General features: G+C 37.0%; 1 long non-coding RNA gene across 1 annotated transcript; it reads right to left on the bottom strand.

The window, feature by feature from the left end:
- Positions 1-222: 222 nt before the first annotated feature.
- LOC115418268 (uncharacterized) lies at positions 223-21456 on the bottom strand. The gene is made up of 3 exons (XR_003935279.1): positions 20288-21456; positions 18410-18414; positions 223-233 (listed from the first exon to the last, which is right to left on the bottom strand). It is a non-coding gene; the product is annotated as an uncharacterized LOC115418268 (long non-coding RNA).
- Between the last annotated feature and the right edge of the window lie 609 nt (positions 21457-22065).

Raw genomic sequence — 22065 nt, 5'->3', positions numbered from 1 at the left:
GTGGTTCAATATTACCTTTTGAAATGTTGTGGAATATAGGTATAAAGTAGAGGAAATACTCTAGATTTGTAGAAGTACTTACAACAGTGCTGGAGTAAAAATACTTAGTTACATTCACCACTGCAGTTACACTCATTGCCTTTTCAACAGGTGTTATTAGTGTGAATAGATTTTGACATTAATCACTGTAGAGTAAATATGATACTAGATTCACTTTGCAACAGACCTTACAGCTAACTTCACTGTATGTAAGACAAAGGGCCATGTGTTTGTAGTAAAGACTAAAAGGGAGATGACGCTCTGATTCACACTCCCATTCACAAGGTGGTGATAATGCACACCAGTAAGAATAATAATAGAAGAATAGGAAGCAGAAGATTTTTTTTTTTTTTTCATTTTATTTTTATTTCAATGATCAGTTCTAATAATAACAAATATGTCATTTTTACAGTACAGAATAATGCTGGGTAAATGCACGATGGAAAATAATAAAACATAAAAATGGAAGCTAGAAAGAAAATAAAAGGACAAACTACAGGAAAATAAAAGAAAGATGGGAAAAACCTGCTTTTGTCAAATGTAAAATGTAATTAAAAGAAAAAAAAAGTAAAAGTTCTCAAGTATTTTCAGGGTTACAATATCATAGAATGTCATGCTGTATTAATCTGATATAATGTAAGAGTATTTTATGGCAGTTAGTAATTTTATAAAACCTGAAAATAAACAGAGGTAGTACTAGAATTAGAATGAGTTCAAGTGATTCAATATTACCTTTTGAAATGTCGTGGAATATAAGTAGAGGAAATACTCTGGATTTGTAGAAGTACTTACAACAGTGCTGGAGTAAAAGTACTTAGTTACATTCACCACTGCAGTTACACTCATTGCCTTTTCAACAGGTGTCATTAGTGTGAATAGATTTTGACATTAGTCACAGTAGAGTAAATATGATGCTCGATTCACTTTGCAAGAGATCTTACAACTAACTTTACTGTAAAAGGGCCATGTGTTTGTAGTAAAGACTAAAAGGTAGATGACACTCTGATTCACACTCCCATTCACAAGGTGGTGATAATGCACACCAGTAAGAATAATAATAGAATAGAAGCAGAGGAAGCAGAAGATTTATTTTATTTTATTTTTATTTTTTTCATTTTATTTTTATTTCAATGATCAATTCTAACAAAGCAAATATGTCATTTTTACAGTGCAGAATAATGCTGGGTAAATACACGATGGAAAATAATAAAACATAAAAATGGAAGGTAGAAAGAAAATAAAAGGACAAACTACAGGAAAATAAAAGAAAGATGGGAAACACCTGCTTTTGTCATACTTGATTTGTCGGGGTCAAAGAAAAAGAAGAGGAAGACCAGTTAGCCTAGTTAGCTCTTTGCTAATGTCATAAAACATATCCTTCTGTTACTGTGAAGTTGCCATGGTAACCTTGAAACTTGAGCCATCCAGACAAAACCAGGAAGTAGTAGGGGCGTAGTTAAACACCAACTTCATGGTTTTTTTGGGTTTTTTTTTAATGTGGTTTTCAAAGTAACATATATGAAGTTAATTAGTAAACTTTCATGTTGCCTAGAGGGAGGTTTTGTTACCTTTGGACAGAGCCTAGTCTTTATGCTAAGCTACGTAGCGCTGGGCTCTGTAGCTGTGTGCATGTTTTATCTTCTGAATGTGTTTTTTTTAGGGGGCCTCCATTGCCTCAGAGGACACATTGAATGTCTTTAAGATGTGATTTACTACACAGCCTCACCACCGAGGGTACCTGGGCTTTCCCCGCTGTTGCACCTGACCCAGATCAGATTTGAGCGGTGTTCCTTCACTGGAGCAGGGTTTACAGTATGTGCTCACAAAACACACCTCAGACTCAGACTTCTCTATTTTAATTACACGTACTGTTGAGTGCCGGTCTGACCTGTAAGCCCTTAAGATCTAGGTTAACATTTTCCTCTGCATTCACTTCACAGAAAAGCCTGTTTTACACTTCTGTACTGTACCAATGTCAAAACTGCCTCTTATCTCTGTGGTTTGTGTTTTGTCTGTAACTTTTCCTTTGACAAGATATTTTTTGATCTGCATGTTTCACCTATTTTTCATTATCTCACCATGAAGATTCATCACTTTTGTTTTCTTCTACACACGCTGTAACAAATAAGCTTTTATTAACTCCCTCTATCATGTATCTTGCCACTGTATTCTTTATTACTGACTTTTTTTTATCCATTTAGCTCTAACCACAATCTGCATGTTGAGCTAATGGCGCAAATTGAATCACTTCCTCCTGTATCTCTTGTTTCAAATTTCCTGTTTATCCACTGTGAATACAATATGCTGCTACAAACAGATAAATTTGAGTGCTTTCTCTTTAACACACATCACATGACACACATTTCAGTGCCAACCAAAGTGGCTCATTATAATGTTGTCCTCGCACTATAACCTTGAAATGACAGAGTAAACATGGCCTCTTTTGACACAGATCAAAGTAATGGCACTACTAACCAGTGCCCTTACTACCCCCATGGCATCCCATTTGGTTGTATATTTGCTGTTGAATCTTTTTCCACTAACTGTTGAAGCCAGTATTGACTGTACACACACATTTTCCAACAATAAAGACTTTTTTCTGTTCATGTGGTAACAACAGTGTTGACCTTGTTGTTTAATAGACGGAATCACAGCCTTAATTTGCACATATGAACCTAAGTGACATGTATGTAAAACATCTAAGGTATGATGCTTTTCCTTCTCTCTCTGAAATCATACTTAAATACATATTTCTGTAATTTCTTGCTTGGTATTTTCTGGTTATGCTGTAGCCAGGGCCTTTCAGTTTTGTTCTAAACAAGCATTCTAAGTTCATGCATGTTGTTTGGCTTACTCTGATATTTAGTTGTGTGTTTTCATTTACACATTCAGCATTAATAACTATGACACCAAAGGACAACCTCCTCGTACCATGACATGCATCGATGTTAACTTTACCACTGCTGCCCTTCTGTACAAATATTTGCAGATTTGATAAGTGTGTGAAGTCAGGTCCATAAGTATCTGGACAGTGATACACATTTTGAATCCAGATGTGACTGAAGTGTGGACTTTCAGCTTTAATTCAAGGGCTTTAAAAAAAAAAAAAAAAAAAATTGCATTAACAACCATTTTGAATGTAGTCACTCCATTTCAGAGTCTCAAAAGTAACTGGACAAACTAAGTTTGCTATAATTGTGAGGATTATTTTTAATACTTAGATGAAAAGCCTTTGCAGTCAATGGCCACCTGATGTCTGGAACCCATGAACACCACCAAACGCTGAGTTTCCTCCTGGAGATGCTTTTGCAGGGTCTTCCCTAATCCGAATGACAAATGGCATGAAATAACAAATGACCACTAGGGTTAGGGTTAGGGGTTAGGGGTTAGGGTTAGGTCATTCGTTATTCCATGCCATTTGTCATTGGATTAGGGAGGCCCTTTTGCAGGCCTTTACTACAGCTGCCTTCAGTTGCTGTTTGTTTGTGGGTCTTCCTGCCCTCAATTTTGTCTTCAGTAACTGAAAAGCAGCTCAGTTGGGTTCAGATCAGGTGACTGGCTCGGCCACAGAAGGACAACACATTTCTTTGCCTTCAAAAGCTGTTGGGTTGCTTTTGCAGTGTGTTTTGTGTCAATATCCATCTGCAATGTGAATCCTTCCTATCAGTTTGGCAACATTTGTCTGAATCTGAGCAGAGGAGATAACCCTGTGTACTTCAGAATTCATCCTGTTCCTACTATCAGCATCACATCATCAATCAGCAGCAGTGACTCAGTTCCACTGGCAGCCGTACATGTCTGTGACATAACACCAACTCCACTATATTGGACACATGACGTGGTCTGATCTGGATCATCAACTGTTCCTTTCTGTCTCCAGACTTTTCTCTTACCATCATTCTGGTAAAAGAGTAAGTCCATTTTTGGTTTCATTTGACCACAGAATCTTTTTCCAGAACTGGGTAGACTTTTTAGATGTTTTCTTGGAAATTCTAATGCATCTGTCCTGTTGTTGAGTGTTACCAATGGTTTGCACCTCCTTGTTAACCCTCTGTATTTACATTCATGGAGGTGTCTCTAATGCCGCGTTTCCACTATGTGGTACCTGCTCAGCTCAAGTCAACTGGCCTTTTTGTGTTTCCATTACATTAAAGAACCTGGAATATGGTACCTGGTACTAGTTTTTTTGGTATCTGCTCCGCCAAGGTTCCAAAATGGGGGAAGAGATACTAAAACGTGACAAGTAAACACTGCAGACCACTGATTGGTCATAGAGTGCATCATTGTGTTATCAATGTGCAACCTGCCATTTAAAAAACACAGATGAGGAAGTTTACAGTAAATATACCGGTAGGTTAATCCACATGATGGCAGCCCGCAAAACTACACCATGATCGGTCGAGGAGGTTCAGATATTTCTGTCCTTGGTGACCGATGAAAAAATTCAGCGTGAGCTTGACATAGCAACACTCAATGAGCGAGTTTATCAGCAACTCTCTAAGCAGACAACACGGAAGGTACGCACGGCGTCCCTATGACGTCCAGGTACTCTAAAGTCGGTAATATCCTGTAATAGAAACCGTCTCCAGGAATACTATCTGGTACCCGAGTTGAGTCGAGTCAAACCAAGCCAGTTCCACGTAGTGGAAACACGGCAAAATAATGACACCAACCTCCTCAAATGTGTCCTTGACTTGGCTGGATGTTGTATTTTTCTTCACAAACAAAATAATTCTGCCATCATCCACTTTAGTCATCTTCCATAGTTTTCCAGACTTTTTGGTTTTGCTGACCTCTCCAGGAGATGCTTTCTTTTCAAGAATGTACCAAGTTGTCGATTTTGGCCATTCCTGAAGATTTACTTCTTCTCAGCTGAATGACTGGCTTCTTCACTTGCACTGACATCTGTTTGGACCTCATATATAGAATTCCACAGAAGAACTACCAAAAGCAAATTCAACATTTAGACTCAACTCCAGACCTTTTAACGGCTTCATCTGTTAAAAAATAACCAGGGAACAGGACACATCTGGACATAAAGCTGCTTGTCATTCAGTTGTCCAATTACTTTTGAGCGGCTGAAACTGAGTAACTCCGCCTAAAATGGTTGTAATTCCTAAGTGGTTAATGCAACATTTTTTTCTAATTAATTAAAATCAATTTTGTTGAGAGCTGAAAGCTGAAAATCCACACCTTGATTGTTTCATTACTAATCCACTGTGGTGGTGAACAAAGGAAAAACTACAAAAATTACAAAAATACAAATGTATATATGGAGACTTGACTGCACATGCAGTCTATTTACAGGATATTTTGTCACTTCAGGAATTGTAATCTAAATTTTAGGTCTTTTGAAATCAGATTTGTAATCTGTAGTCCTCCCGTTACACTAATGGCACTGAAGCTGAAAGGCAGTCACAGAGATCTTGAGTCTGACCCAGACTCTGCACGAGATAAAGGTGTCTGACTGACTAAGGACAAACACAGCTGGGAAACTGAACAAGAGGAGACTACCTTATCTTTCACTGTCTTGCTCGTGCTGAGCCCAAGGCCAGATGAAGTGATGCTTACTATGGCTATTCTGGCACTGGAGTACTTTTCCATTACACACTGCCTGTCGAGAATCTCAGCACTCACACTAACTATGCCAGAGAAAGGCAGGGGCGATGTCCTGTAGTCTCAACTGATGTATAGATTTGCTCATAGTTTCATAGATGTGACAGACACTTATATCAAAGAGGTGATGATTGTCATTCAGCTCCATTTGTCCGTGTTGCAGTGTCCAAACCACAAAGGAGGACTATGATGTAAGAGCTCACAATCAGCGCTCTGCTTATGTCACCACTTTCACTTATCCTTCAGTGCTTTGTTGTCTGGCTGGCGAGAAGTGACTGACATTTTACAGGCATTTACAGCCAATTGGCAGTAATGTCGCTACTGAGCCTAAAACACCCTATGTTTTTTGGTGCCAGGGGAACACAGCAAATTACAGTTGTTGACCCGGGAGAAAAAGAGTTTAGTGCAGTACAAGTTATAACGTCTACCAGACACACAGTCATCAACACAAATGGGCACTTTAGCCAGTCAGAAATCCAGTTTGTAAATCTGCTGAATGTGTAGCAGTGACAGCAGTGGAAAGGAGTGGCATGGGATTGGTCTATTGGTCAATGCTAAAATGTAGATAAATATTAGCACAATGTAAAGGTCATTAATTTATTGGCGTGACTCAGTAATGTCAGTTACACAGTATTATCTCAGGTTTGCAAGGATTAGTGAGCTGACTTTAGCTGCTACTTTGACTGTGTTTGGGAGGATAGCAGAATGTTCTTTTGTTCCTTGTTTAAAACTAAGACGTCTAATTGTTGTCTAATAGAATTTGTTAGTCTCTGGATTATTAAAATCTTGTATATTCATTCTGCTACTTTACAGCAAAGATGCTCTATTTATGAAGATGGTGCACTGTATAATGATATAAAACAGTTTACTTCCTGTCTCCAAAGAGGGCGTGAGAAGGAATGAGTATCTGGTTGTTATGCTGCAATGACAGATCCTGCTTTTTGGTCCAATTCATTGTTTTGCATTCAATCTGGTCCTGTACTGTGTTCCTGAGTCCATAAAATGTATCCAGATGTAAGTCTAGCACTTTACATGTGATGATAAAGAACAGAGGAAGTGGATGAAGCTGATAAGTAAAGTTACAAGACTTAAATGAATGAAAATAAAATCAAGTATAGTGCAGGCTAATGTTAGTGCATCAACTAACACACATTAGTCTGGACTGCATCTGCTGAAGTGGATCTTCATGGACTTTCCTAATACAGAATAAGGCTTTTATGAGGTGTTTCACATTTCATGTTTCATTTTCCAGTCCTTCAGCTGTGCTGTTCAATTCAGAGGAAGGTAAATAAAGTAACATTCATTCATTTTCTGAATTTGCTTTATCCTCACTAGGGTTGTGGGGGAAATAAAGTTTATATAAATGCACAGCTGAGTGAAGCAATGCACTGGTGTCAAATGACATTTAAGACACAATCAACTGCAGGTAAAACACTGACCATGGAAAATAACACTAATGACTGTATTTGATAAATAAATAAATAAACAAATAAATGAATGAATGAATGAATGATATATTAATTTAGCTCCTTCTGAACCCTAGCTGGTACCTCACTATAGAAAGTAGTTTTAATAAACATGCTGTTCCAGACTGTTTCAACCCAGAAATGAGTTTTATGACACTACTTTACTGTCAGTACAACTGGCAACTGGACTCAAAATTGTTGTTTAAATTGATAAACATCATATGTGTAAAAGGTGGCACAACTCAAATGGGAGTAAAAATCATTTGTCACTCACCATTGATCACTGCTCATATTTTTTCAGATGTTAGGTCCAATGGGGCACAACAGATGGTACATGTGGATGGATAAAAGTAGATTAATAATCTCTATATGAATAATATTTCACTAGTATCAGTTTTTGCATTGGTAACTGACATTATTTTGTTAAAATTATAAAATTATTGCTTCATTTACTCTCACACTTTAGACTAGGTTTGTGTTGTCAGATCTTGTGAGAGTTCATTACTGAGACAGAGTCAGGCCTCAAATAAAGTCAGCTGTCCCCAGATCTGTGTGTCTGAAAAATGTCAGCATGTTCAGAAGACATGTGACCGGTGAAAAATGGATTCACTATTTACTCAGGTGACTTTAGGACAAATCAATGGGACATGATCTGCCTCTTGTCTCCTGAAGGGGGGGAGGACAGTGGTGGATCCTTGTGACACTGAAACAGTAAATTAGTCTCCACTGAAACATCTGGCTCTTCATTATCATTGTTTAATGTTTGCCAATAATATGTCCCATTAGCAGTCCAGTCCAGTCTGCTTTGTTACTGAGAGCCTTTCATTAAAAGATTTAACCTATAAGATAGCTTTTGGTTTCATTCACAGCACACACACACACACACACACACACACACACACATAGACAGATAGAGGATACCCTGTCAACAGGATAAATGATCTGTAACTGTTGAATAACTAGAATTTCTATAAACTTAAACTCTGTTGGAAATATTTGCTATGATCTGATGAGCACACATTACAAGTCAACAAAAACTATAACACAGGCCTCATCACTAATAGATATTTTTAAAATGCCATAACCTTTGCATTTAGATACTGGGAACTTGCACACAAACAAAGATGACAGTTTGAAGTGTAGCCGTGGTTTCTAAAATTCAGCCATAATGCATATTGTGCATAAAACAACATAAATCACTGCTGAGGTTTTAAACTAAGTGCCTCTGGGACAAACTATGAAAAACACATTTAAGAACGAAAAAAGAGGCAAATCAGTGTTACTTGGTCCACTTCTTTTTGTTCATATACTGTCTGTGTTCATGGATCAATCCCATCATCATCTACCAAAGAAATGAGAGCGTTTGTTTAATTATAGTTTCATCCTTGATATAGATGTATTTATCTCATAGTCTATTTTATGTTTATATGGGGAATCAGGCAAAGTGCATCTGTGTTTCAGACATGGAAATCTAATTCTAAATCTAAGTAGATCTGTTTAATATTCACATACTAAAATAAAGGAGTTGGAGTTTCCAATTGAGTCACTGTTTCTTGACAAACGACAGCTTATCCGACCACCCAGTAGTTCTATGCTGCTCCCTGGCAGCTGCTCAACAAGACTGAAGAAGAGTCTGATCCAAAGTTAATGTTTCAAACACAGAATATGTAATATTTCTATGTGAAATGATTCAAGAACAACTACAGGCCTATGTTGTATATACATATTTTTATTATTATTACTTTTATTTTGTTGAATAATTTGTTCAGAATGAATTTCTGAGAAATCTGTAATTTTATTTAAAGCAGTTCATTTCTGTCAGTCTTCTGTTGCCATACTATTACATCTCCTACACTAATGTTAACATTTAACATTATTACATATATTTTAAGTTAACTGAATGGGCATTAATGATATTGATATACATTAGCAAATGTTGCATCAGGTGTTTGATTATGGTGTTGAAAACATCAACTCCCATGATTCCACGCTCTTTCACAACATCATCTACCAAAGAAATTAGAACGAGTGTTTAATTATATTATTAGATTTACATTTACATTTATATAATCTTTTAATAGCATACTGTTTCTTACTTCAGTTTTATATATTAAATAATGATACAGTTTATCCCCTGCTATGCTAAGTCACTCTGCACTCTACCTCTACTCTACTCTGATTTTATTGTATCATGTTCCATTTGTCTTGTATGAGAAACGTTGTCATGTCATGCACATCAACATGTGTCATGCAGAGTATTTTCTATATCTTAAGAAATTCTAGGAGTGTATCTTAACTGTGGTTCACAGTTGGGTTCCATACAAATAGGACACAACCATGTGCTGAATAGTGTGAGAAGGGCCAGTTTTGTGAAACACAGTACTGTTAGCGTTGTGTTCCTCTCTCTGCCTGGGCCTCCAGCCAACCCTCGGATTAACAAGCCTCCGTACATCTTTGACACTCACAGCCTTGACCTTTCACCTGCAGGACAATTTGGTAAAATCACAAAATAAGGTCTGACACATTTTCAAAACAAAGACTTTATTTGCGATGGCGCCATTTGTTTGGTTGTTAAACTTCCAGGAAATGCAGCCACAAGCTCATCATGGCTAATGAGAGGGGAAAAAAACACCATCAGAAATATTGTGGTGTAACATTTCCTGCTAAGAGTCTGAATAACTGGAAACACCAGATGCTGGCCTACTTTTCATGAATTCATTCAAGTCTCTCCATCACAGGCCATAAAGCGTCTAATTTATTCTGTCCTGCTTCACCACCAAGAACTCACCAGTGAAGAATCCAAGAGCAATAATAATGCTTTTGTCTGGAGGTGCGCTGCGAGCGCAGAAAGTGAGAACAGAAAGGCCGAGAGCCAGCAGATCTCACCTTACTCCTCTTGTTCCCACAATGCATTGGCTGCTTCCCAAATCACACACCTTTTGCTCCACAGACCCAGAGGGGAAAAAGTGAGTAAGCTGTTATTCTTAACTTAAAATCTCAACTAGCTTCCATTATCTGACACCATAATTTTGTGATCACAGGACGAACACGAGTTGCCTGTGTAAACATAAGTGCAGAGCTCCCTCCTGAGTCCTCAATGCAAAGAATCTTTCCCAAGAGCAGAAACAATTGGGAAGTAGAGGATTCCCATCAGCTTATTGCTCCTGTTTATTCCCACAAAATGACTGTTTATGGGCAAAAAGTGAACATCAAGGAGCTGCTATGGTGGAATTTTTAACGGTTTCTAGTGGTATGAGGGGTTTGTTTCTATATAGAGACAGACTAAATGTGATTAAGCCCTTAATGTAATGTTAAAGCACTGTCTGAGACTCTTCTGTCATCGAGAAAACAAGGAATCTCACTGAAACTGTTGAGTGTACTTACAGGACCAGTCCAAACTGAGGCAGGCTGTCAGTGATGCCAAGATTAAAGGAGTGATATTTGAATGGAATTATGCATTTTAAAACATTTCCCTGTGGTCTACATAAACTGTAAATGGTATGCTTGGGTCTGAATTCTTCATTAATTCAACTCCACAGGTCCATCTTCAACCCTATTTCTCAGTAATGACATCAGTTTGAGCGCTGGCCCTTTAAATGTAAATGAGCCACTTCACACCCCACCCCCTGCAGGTTGTTGGCTGTGCTGCTCTGTCCCATTCAGCCACTTTTGTTCGTTAATACAACCAACAACTGAACATTTTAGGTTATCAGCTCGAAGTTTGGACATATTTTCTGTATAGACTACAACCCCTGCTGCGGACAAACAATTATGTTGTTCTCGGAAAAATGTTCACCAGAAGTCTTGACCTTGTATGTGCAAATGTCGTGACATAACTAGTTATAGATGAAACAAATTAAGCAGGCATTAAAACGGGTTGTAGAAATCCACTCAATTTATGCTGGAATAAATATAAAGATAGCTTTGCAGCACCTGGAGGGTTCAAATTCAAACTTTTTGAACTATTAGGGTCCAAATACACAAATAAATGAACCAAAGACTAATAAAAATGGGTTTAGCAAAATATGACCCCTTTAAGTGAAAAACTTGTACTGGTGGTCACACTAAGTCTGCATTTTAACATGTCCATATGTCTTATGCTACATGTCACTTACAGTAAATATCAGGGTCTGACCCCTCTGTGACAAAATAAATGTTTAGGCGATATTTTTAATAGTATTTTAGATTTTGACACTTCCTTGAAAGCTATTCCAAAAGTGATGCCCTTGAGGGTCCATACTAATTTTTGCAATTAACACAATCTCACATTTTCACATCTCTCCAATATGGTCATAAATTCTACCTGTTTAACACTGAGGACCTGGCGTACTTGCAGCATTTATGGATCATCAGTTTTCCCTTTTCTTCTTAGAGGTTCAATAAGATGTGCATATGTTCATGTGCTTACCTGTGGTTTGTGTCAGAGTCGGTTGACCATCAGCAAACTCAGCTTCTAAGATAACATCTGCCTCCGATGACTGTATCCGTGATAGCAACTTATACAATGATTTATGGAAAAATGAAGAGAAATAAAGTTTGTTTCCCTGCACAACATAGACTGTTACACAAATCCCATGTAAGTTGACAAGCATGAGTCAATTGTACAGAGGGTTTTATAGCTTTATCTTATTTACAACACATATTTTTCGGAAATTCTTCTAAAAAATCTATATGTAATATTTCTACTATAAATGTCAAACAATTACCTAAAGCTATCTTTGGCGTGTTTATTTAACCCTTTCATGCATGAATTATGAGAACCTTAGTTAATATATTTTTCCTGAGTGTTTTTATTCCTCTTTAGGCATGAAAAAAACAATACGATCAAGTTTTGTTTTTTTTTTTGTTTTTTTTAAAGGAGTTCCAAAAAGGCCCACTCAGCCGGACACGAAGCATTTAATTTTTGAAGCAAAGAAACATGTATTTAAAACCTAATATCAGTAAGTGATATGGAAAACTATGCAAAAAACAAAACAAAACAATAACAAAACATTTTTAATGCTGCTAGTCAGATGTTTTCCCACATTTTACCATACTCTAATACTAGTTATTATTCACTTCATGGAGATACTATGCAAAAGAAAAAACAACCCTGTTTTGGTCATTGATTTACACTAAAACATGTCACTGCAGATCAGGTTTATCAAGAACAGCATAGTTACAGTAATGATATGAATTGCACTGTATGGGATGATGCATAAGTGTCCACTATGTTGGCTGATATGGAACTAAAACAACAAAACCTATGAATATTCAAGACAACAGCTTTGAATAGCTGTCCACTGTAGTGACCACGATGCATGAAAGGGTTAAAAAAAAAAAAAAAAATTAAGTCAAAGACGTTAATCTATTGCAGAGATATAAACTGAATTTGTCCGATGCATCACTGTGAATGTATTGTATAAGACCACTAGAGGGAGTAGTGAGTCACTCTGATCGCCAAGGCTGAACTGAATCAAATCTCAAACCAAGTGACAAAGCAATAAAAATAAAGGTATTGCTGTCATTTTCACCAATGGACAAAGCTCAAAATGAAAAGTATTGAGTTTGATACGGAGATCAGAGCGTTTCTCCTACACGGGTGAGTTGGATTATGATGCTTATGAAGGCATTAAGTTACGAAGTTATGTTGTTATGTTTGCTGTTGTTTGTTGATCCATGGTTCAGACTAAACTATGACACTTCTGACCTTGATTGGACAATTCAGAGCTGATCTTTAGTGCAAGTATTAACAACACAAACCATATGGAAAATGGAGGTGATTTGTAGTTTTACAGAGTGAAGCTTGCAGAACTACAATGTAAACTATCAACTGGTGCAATATGTAGCTGTAGGATTATAAAACACAATGTTATTTGGACCAAATCTCAGAGAAAACCCAATGATACCCTAATACAGATGTGCACAAATAATGAGCGTCAAACTTTGTTCAGTGAGTGATACAGTCTGTGGATGCATAGCTTTGATTCACTGGTGGTTTTAGCAACTGTGAGCGCATTCCAGTGCACGACTACCCCCTGCTGGTAATAATTTGTAATGTCAATACTACATATAATCTGAAAAGGACAAAAATCTGGGCACTCACTTGGTTGGAAAATTTAAAAAGCCTTTATATCATGAGGGCTTGTAGATCAATTCATAGGGACTGGAGTAAAAAACACACCCCAACGCCTTTTTACTCCAGCCCCTATGAATTGATCTACAAGCCCTCATGATATAAAAGCTTTTTAAATTTTCCAACCAAATGAGTGCCCAGATTTTTGTCTTTTTCCAATTGTTCATGCCCTCTCCATGAGCACCTTTGGTTTGCTGAATACCAGTAGCTCCCTGTTAATTTTTTTTTTTTTTTTTTTTTTGTCTTTTACTACATATAATCTACTTAATAATGAAATGTACATTGTCAGAATAGGTATAAACTGTGGTGATTCCATCATTGTACACACATTTGTAAAAGTTAACAGTTATGAACACATACTTTACATATATTAGCTAAAGGGGCATTAAACGTCAGTATGAAAAAAAATTGCTGTAACTGAGTTAAGCCACTAAAAACACATAGAAGGAGTAAAGGTTTCTTCAAAAACATTTACCAGCTACCCACCAGATGAACTTTTTTTGTGTTACATTAAACATGAATATGAACAAACCAATCAAATGGCCAAAAAGAGTCAGTAATTCAACCTTAAAGTAACATATATTCTTACTTCTCCCTTGTGGTATGTAGTCATGCAGATAATTTGGGCTCTCACTTTCTATTCTAACTTGAATTACTTTGAACAAAGGAAGTAGTTTCCAATGAAAATTCCTGAAAGTGTTGTGTATTTGTTTCCAAGCAATAAGGACACTGTTTATGAAAGGCCATGTTGCATCTTTACCTAGGTAAATCTACTTTTGAAATCATACATACAGACCCTTGGTACAGTCCATATATACAGGACTATGAGCTCTCAACACACTTTTCATGTTTGTACAGGAAAATAAAGTGCCGTCCACACTGAGCTCTGGTGGATCTCTGCTGCGCCCTCCCCTCATTGTCAGACATGAAACGAAGCAGCTGTTTTTGTCCTCAAGTGAGAGCTGTGAGAGCGGGCAGAGGCTCCCTTAAATAAACAGGCTATCTGTGAAGCCCTGGGGCTGGGTCGGGGTCACACCCCACGGTGCTCACTCACTTAGGCTCTGCCTGCAGAACCTCACTCCTTTACTGAACGCAACACTTGACTCGAGTTACGTAGAGGGCTGTACGTTAAAATAATGATCAGTAAAACCTCAAAACTCTGCGTTTACTGTCACTGATGAAGCTTCAGTAAGTTGGAAATTATATTAAGGTAGAAAGATTCATTTCATTGGTTGATAACTGACATAAGTGGTGAATAATCTACTGTATGTATGGCAAGAATCATTAGAAAACACAGACCAGTTATTCCTGAATACTAACACAATAAAGGTGTTGCTTAATACTTTCTGTCTCCATATAGTGCACCTTCATTGTAGCATAACCAACATATTTGTGTGTAGCAGTCTTAAGTATTACGAAATCCTCCTTAACACTTTGTGGACATGCTGATACATGTGATATCATAGAGCAGGGATACTCAATCTACAGCACCTTTATAATTCACAATGAAATACACTGTCGTCCATAAAGTTGGAGTAAAATATTTTTCCTCTTCTCATGAAATGATTGTGATAATGTGATTTATTCTTGATCGATAAACTTTACTGGGACTCAATATGTAATCATTGCACCAGGTCAAAGGTGATTACTGATGTGTACAAATAGGAATAAACAGAGGAATGTGTATGAAAATAAAATGAGTCCAACTTTATGGGCAACAGTGAAGTTGATTTACTTTGTGATTTATTTCTATTCAGTTCAATTCAACTTTATTTATAAAGCACATTTCATGCACAAGGCATATTCAATGTGCTCCACAACAGGTATATAACACAAAAAAACAATCATAAAAAAGAGAGTGCAAGTGCAAGTAAACAGTCATATGTACACACACTTAAACTCGCACATACCCACACAACCACACATGCACACACACAGCTCAACAGAACACTGTTGAAAAAAGATACGTTTTTCACCTGTTTTTAAAAATGGCTACTGATGTTGCAAATCTAACTGTATCAGGCAGTGTGTTATACACTAAAAACTGCCTCCCCTTTCTTGGATCTGGTGTGAGGGATGAGCAAGTTGCCATTGCCTGTAGACCTAAGTGTTCTTGCTGAGGTGTAAGTGATGAGCATGTCTGTGACGTACTGAGGTGCAAGGCCATGCAGTGCTTTGTAAACTAGGAGCAGGATTTTGAAATCAATTATTGTTTGAATGGGTAACCAGTGCAGGGATTTAAGAACGGGTGTGTAAACAGTTTCACTTGTAACCAAAGCACTAAAGCAATTTAAATAGGGTTACAGCTAAATAAAACATTTTATCTGTAGATTATCAATATCTTGATCTTGGACATGATCAGACAAAACAATTCCAACCCAGTGTCAAATAACTTTTCGGTGTCCCTTGAAGCTTATTATTTTAACTGATTTAGTCATTAAATAAATTATTGGTTAAATAACATTAGATATTCAGTCATTTTCACATTATTAGTGCAGGATTTTTGCTGTCAAAATTAAAGTTTAACATCAGATATCTTAGTCTTATGTCCCCCTACTGTCTTGTCATATTAATCAGACATACTAAGAGCATACCTAGCTGTAAAATTAGCTTTGAAAAGTAGACTCTAATGCTACAGAAAGGCTAGAATAATAGGAAATAAAGGCAACTTTAAACTTAAAATATGATTAAAACATGTAATATCACAAGCTATTATCACAATCCATTGGTGCATTGGATAATACTGTAATGTGGAAGGTCATTCTAGCACATTTTCAAATCTAGAATCATTTTCTACAGCATGAAGCAGATGGAAACATACTGACTGTTCTGAGTTCAAGTCCCTGGTAAGATGGCGGTGCTATGGTAATGTATCATTTAGTAAATATTTCCCATCTCCTGATTTTAGAAACTGAACTCTCCTGCAATTGAGAAATGAAAAAAGGACAAAAGCAGCTTGCAACACACTATAGACATTGTGACATGTAGTAACAGGAAATGTACAAGTAAAATCATATCAGTGGCTATTATCTTAACCCATAAAGACCCAGTGCTACTTTTTGGCAGTTCCCAAATGATTTATTCTCTATTTCTACCTTTCTTAACTTATTTATCACCAATTTTTTTAAAATAATATTATCCTGTGCATTTTGCATTTTTTGGTGTAAATCATGTATTTTCCTATGTTTAATTCACAGATCATGTAAACATTCATAAAAACTCAGAGTAAATTCAAAAATAATATTATCAAAACAGAGGAAAATGAAGAAAAAGTGACTTTTTCAGCAAAGATATTGCTAACTGAATATAAAAAGAAGTGTCTCCATTCAGTGTCATTGATCCAACTCCGTGGGTTTTACTGGTGAATCAATGTTGTAGAAGATGACGGTGTTTCCACGGTAACTACAGAGCCTCTGAAAGTCCAAATGGGTCATATCTGATGACCATCAAAAGATGACAAACTGTATTTTACATCAATTAATTACATGTATAGATAGGATAAGTGGATGAACAGGTATTAAAGAGTTTATATCTGTAGATGGTTTGTGTCGCCAGTGGCTGTTTGGGTCTCTATGGGTTAAATACCTGTACATTTCCTCATATGTAAGAACCTCTGCAGCTGTGTTAGATGCTTATTGTTAAGCTTGTTTTGGCTTTTGTAGAGAATGTTTCTAATATAAAATGCAGTTCTAAACAATACCAAACTATACCACCAAACTACTCCGTCACCTCTCTGGTCTATTTTTCTCATTTCTTACTCACTGGATGGTTAATGAACAGCAGTTGGGTTCATGTTCTATACTCTAATCATCCACCACTTCTGACATCATCATCCCTCAGTCTCCTTTTTATGCAGAGATGATAAATGGTTTTGATAACAGAGTCACTATCATTAGGTGTTCTAATAGAAAAGGGCTTTTCAGACTAGTATTGTAGCATTTTAAACTTGTTAAAGACCATCAATTTGTTGGTTTATTTACATGAATCCTTTTTAAAACTTTGTGGAAGATTTTCTTGCGTGATTTTCTTCATTTACTTAATCGTTTACATATTTAGTCATTATTACTTGTTTTTATCAGTAGGCGATTGATAAATGAATACTCTATATTATGATTCTTTAAAGCACGGTTCCCAAATTTGTTCAGCTCAATACTCAAAAGACAAACATTGGAATCTAGATTTACAAAATGACATCATGAATCATGTTATTTGCATTGTTCTTGTCTTTTTGCATCTTTTACATCATGTGTACCCTTTACATTGGTTTCATTTTTATTACTATGTTATATATTTTGTATTATAACATGTTTAAGTCACTTTAATCTTGTTAGTTCTTATACATCTAGGCCTCTCCCCTTAATTTTACATGACTTTGTTTGTCAATTTCTATTCAAAGTCTGTTCCTGTTCTTTACATTGTCATTATAAATGCAGATTTTTAGCCACATATGTTTGGTTTTCTGACATATTTACATCTTAATACTCTGGGTAAAGTCCTGCTGTTTGTTGCTCCAGTGGTAGGTTTTCATCACAGCTTAAATCCTTTTTTTCTATGGTGCTTTGTTACCATAAATGTATACTTAGTGCTTAATTATACAGTGGCTAACTACAGATTCCAGAAGTGATTGCATGAAAGAGACTTTAATAGCCTTGTGGCTCCTCCTTTAAACTTTAATTACAGATAGTTTCAGTATTGTTTTGAAAGGATAGTTTTTCATCCAGCTGTAATGAAAATGTGTTGGAGGGAGGCGAGGACAGAGCTAGACAATTTATTTCCCCTGCCTTTTCCCAGCCCAGGAAGGAGGCCTTCACCGCAGGGACCATGGGTCTCTGAGGGCAGAAGGCCTCTGCAGGCGTGTGGCTCGCCACCGGCCACTGGCTCAGAGGACAGCTGTGACACGCTGCAGCGTTTGGCCCAGTGCCCCAAGACAGCAGTTGCCATAAACAAACAATACTGAAAGCTACTGGCCCTGTCCCCAGCTCTTTTCAAGATGGTGCATTGAGCCCGCTGACCTTTACCCAGCTCACTCCATTAAGTTCCAATAGGTTTTAGCAGCACTTGAGTTTACTCGGTAAAGAAAAGTCGCTTGTCCTGTTCCAAACAAATTACATGGGAAGGACGGCAAAGAGGCTGACGGGTACTCAAAGTTTCCAAAACTACTCCTTGCTTTGACCTCACCTGTTGTTTGATGCAATGGAAAAACACATTTTGCTCTTGGAATGTTCATAAAAACACCATTCACACCATTAAGATATTTAATAAGGTTGGAAAATCGGGGAAAACTTTCCATATGTCTCTATAGATTTAGAGCTTATGTCAATCAGTGGTACTGTATTCTTCATGTAAACACACTTGTATTTCAGTATTCGTGTAGTTTGATTTACCATTATAGGTTCAATATGTAAGATTCAATCGTGTGTGTATGTGAAGTCTTTATTATTCTGGGGGCTTGTCATTTGTTGATGCAAGTTTACTTTTAACAAACGGTAGCTTGTGTTGCAAATGTTTCCACTGAAAACAGAGCAGAGAATAGGCACTTAAGAACTGAAAAGAGCATGAGGATTTCCCTGAAAAAACCCCAAAACAAAACAAAAAAAAAAGAACTCTGCATTGAAGTAAGTAAACAGACTGTTATCATCGATGTTGGCAGCTGACACACTCATTACCTAGCATCAACAGATGACCTGCTCTAAGCCACAGACTGTACAAGAGACATGGATGAATGAGATGCATATTGAAAAAAGATTTTCTGATTTATGACAAGTATTTTGAGAAAAATTATGTATAATCTACAGACAATAAAAGAATAAGATTTAGCCCTCATGATATTTTGATTTTTGGAACACTGGTTTGATGGTACGAGTTTAATGGTAATGATTTAGATTTATATAGTGCTTTTCTATGAATGCATACCCAAAGCGTGTACAGAGGATCCATTATTCATTCACTCACACATTCTCCCTCTGGTGGTGGTAAACTACATCTGTATCCACAGCTGCCCTGGGGCAGACTGACAGAAGCGTGGCTGCCAATCCACGCCTGCAGCCCCTCCGACCACCACCAACATTCATACACCAGTGTGAGTGGCAGCACTGGAAGCAAGGAGGGTGAAGTGTCTTGCCCAAGGACACACCACCACACGGACAGAGCAGGATTCAAACCGCCAATCCTTTGGTTATTGGATGACCTGCTCTACCATTTGAGCCATGGCCGCCGAGTTTGTGTTTTGGCTGCCACCATCTTGGTTTTTTGGAGCCAGATATGGACACTGTCACTACAGTTCAGTCTACATATGAGAATTACTGCTTACTGTCCCTTGTATTTCTAAATAAAAATGTACACATTTTTTTTGTTTAATGAGAGGACAAATAGAAGATCATATTATTTCATATTTAACTAATGTACATTTTTCTTATGTAAAAGTGTCTAATGTATGTTTTCTTTATAAAGATCAGAGATATGATAGACAAAGACATTCAATTCTACCTTTATATATTCCAAGGCAGTTCACTGAGCATGTTTGTAATTTTTAATTGTAACAAATTGCATTAAAAACAAACAAACAAACAAACAAACAAAAAAACAGATGATGATTTTGTAAGTGAAAAAATAATGATCAGGTCATATATGTGAAATTGTACTGAAAAAGAAAATACCAAACATGGGTATGGTAAATGTTTTTATGTGGTATATCCAGTGGGTACGGAAAGTATTCAGACCCCCTTAAATTTTTCACTCTTTGTTACATTGCAGCCATTTGCTAAAATCATTTAAGTTAATTTTTTCCTCATTAATGTACACACAACACCCCATTTTGACAGAAAAAAACTGAATTGTAGACATTTTTGCAGATTTATTAAAAAAGAAAAACTGAAATGTCACATGGCCATAACTATTCAGAGCCTTTGCTGTGACACTCGTATATTTCCCTCAGGTGCTGTCCATTTCCTCTGATCATCTTTGAGATGGTTCTACACCTTCATTGGAGTCCAGCTGTGTTTAATTAAACTGATTGGACTTGATTAGGAAAGGCACACACCTGTACATGTACAGTGCATGTCAGAGCAAATGAGAATCATGAAGTTGAAGGAACTGCCCGAAGAGCTCAGAGACAGAATTGTGGCAAGGCACAGATCTGGCTGAGGCTACAAAAGAATTTTTGCTGCACTTAAGGTTCCAAAGAGCACAGTGGCCTCCAGAATCCTTAAATGGAAGACATCTGGGATGACCAGACGTCTTCCTAGAACTGGCCGTCCTGCCAAACTGAGCAATCAGGGGAGAAGAGCCTTGGTGAGCGAGGTAAAGAAGAACACTGCAAACTATTTGTTTTTTTTACCAAGATAATAAAAAACAACAACAACTTAGAATTAGAAGTGTTAATTTATCTTGTTTTAAAAGTTAATTTCTTATTTTAAGTGTTCATACATCTGTAGACACGCTTATTTCTAGATTTAACAGTCTTAATTCAAGAAATCTAGTCAAGTAAGATATTTCTCTTGTTTTGAGTACTTTTTCCCTCAGATTTAGTGTTTTTATCTTGTTTTTAGACAACCCTTTTTTGCAGTGAACCCAGTGATTACTGTGGCTGAGCTCCAGAGATGCAGTGGGAAGATGGAAGAAAGTTGTAGAAAGTCAACCATCACTGCACACCAATCAGGGCTTTATGGCAGAGAGATCCGACGGAAGCCTCTCCTCAGTGCAAGACACATGAAAGCCCGCATAGAGTTTGCCAAAAAACACATGGACTCCCAGACTATGAGAAATAAGATTCAAGATGAAGAAACAAGACTGAACTTTTTGGCCTTAATTATAAGCGGTATGTGTGGAGAAAACCAGGCACTGCTCATCACCTGCCCAATACAATCCTGACAGTGAGGCCTGGTGGTGGCAGCATCACTTTCATGGCTTGTAAAATTATCTCAAACTGACAAACATAAGTGTAAGTGATGGGACAAATGGAATTAAAGAAAATATTAAATTATTCTTTGTCTCTCACCATTTTAATTTTTTTTTTTTAAGAAATTAGTTCCCATGGAGCAGAGCGGTATGGGTGTCATCTTACATATTTGTAGATCTAATTGGCTTTCTGGTGCAGATCCAGTGGTGACGTCCACATCTGAACAAGAAAGTAGAGAAGTTGGGACAATGGGAGAGATATACTAACTCGGATTTTGTGACACAGTAAAATAAACTTCATGAAACCATTGTGTAACAAAATGATTGTTGTTTGTAGGATGTCTTAACCACAACTAAAAGATGGTTAAAAATGTATTGTTGAAGTAAAAAGAAGCTCAGAAAGTCAAACTTGACATGAGCAGTTTTCATTAATGTAAAAATGGAGTTAGTCAACACATGACACACTCCCAGTTCAATACAGACTTCAACACAAACTTTATATAAGAGCGCAATCCTGAGCAAATCTTGCACAATGAACCTTTCTCAAGTTCTTTAAAAAAAAAAATCTTAAGGTTGCGTTTGACCCACTTCATCATATTTCTCCTCTGATAATAATATCAGAATTTCTTGTGGACACAACACTGATAAGGACATCCAGATGTCAGAAGCATGTGTGAACACAAACAGACTCTGCCTTGGTGCTGTGTGTTATGGCAATATAAAGTAGTCCTGAGTTTACCTTCAGCCAAGTTAAGCCCAAAGGAGCAGCTGAGATGAGATCGTCCTGGCTGAGTTCATCCTTTCAGTGCTTTTGGAAGGATTATCCTCACACAGCTCACTCATCTTCCACCAGAAAGTAATATAGTTTTTAGCTACTTAGAATCCATTTTTTAATATATATTTTTGTTTTGCAAGTCAAACCGGTTTTGCTGG

The sequence above is a fragment of the Sphaeramia orbicularis genome, chromosome 4, assembly GCF_902148855.1.
Source record: "Sphaeramia orbicularis chromosome 4, fSphaOr1.1, whole genome shotgun sequence".
Classification (NCBI taxonomy): Eukaryota; Metazoa; Chordata; class Actinopteri; order Kurtiformes; family Apogonidae; genus Sphaeramia; species Sphaeramia orbicularis.
Note: the sequence above shows the minus strand (reverse complement) of the source record. Positions and strands in the feature narration are given on the sequence as shown.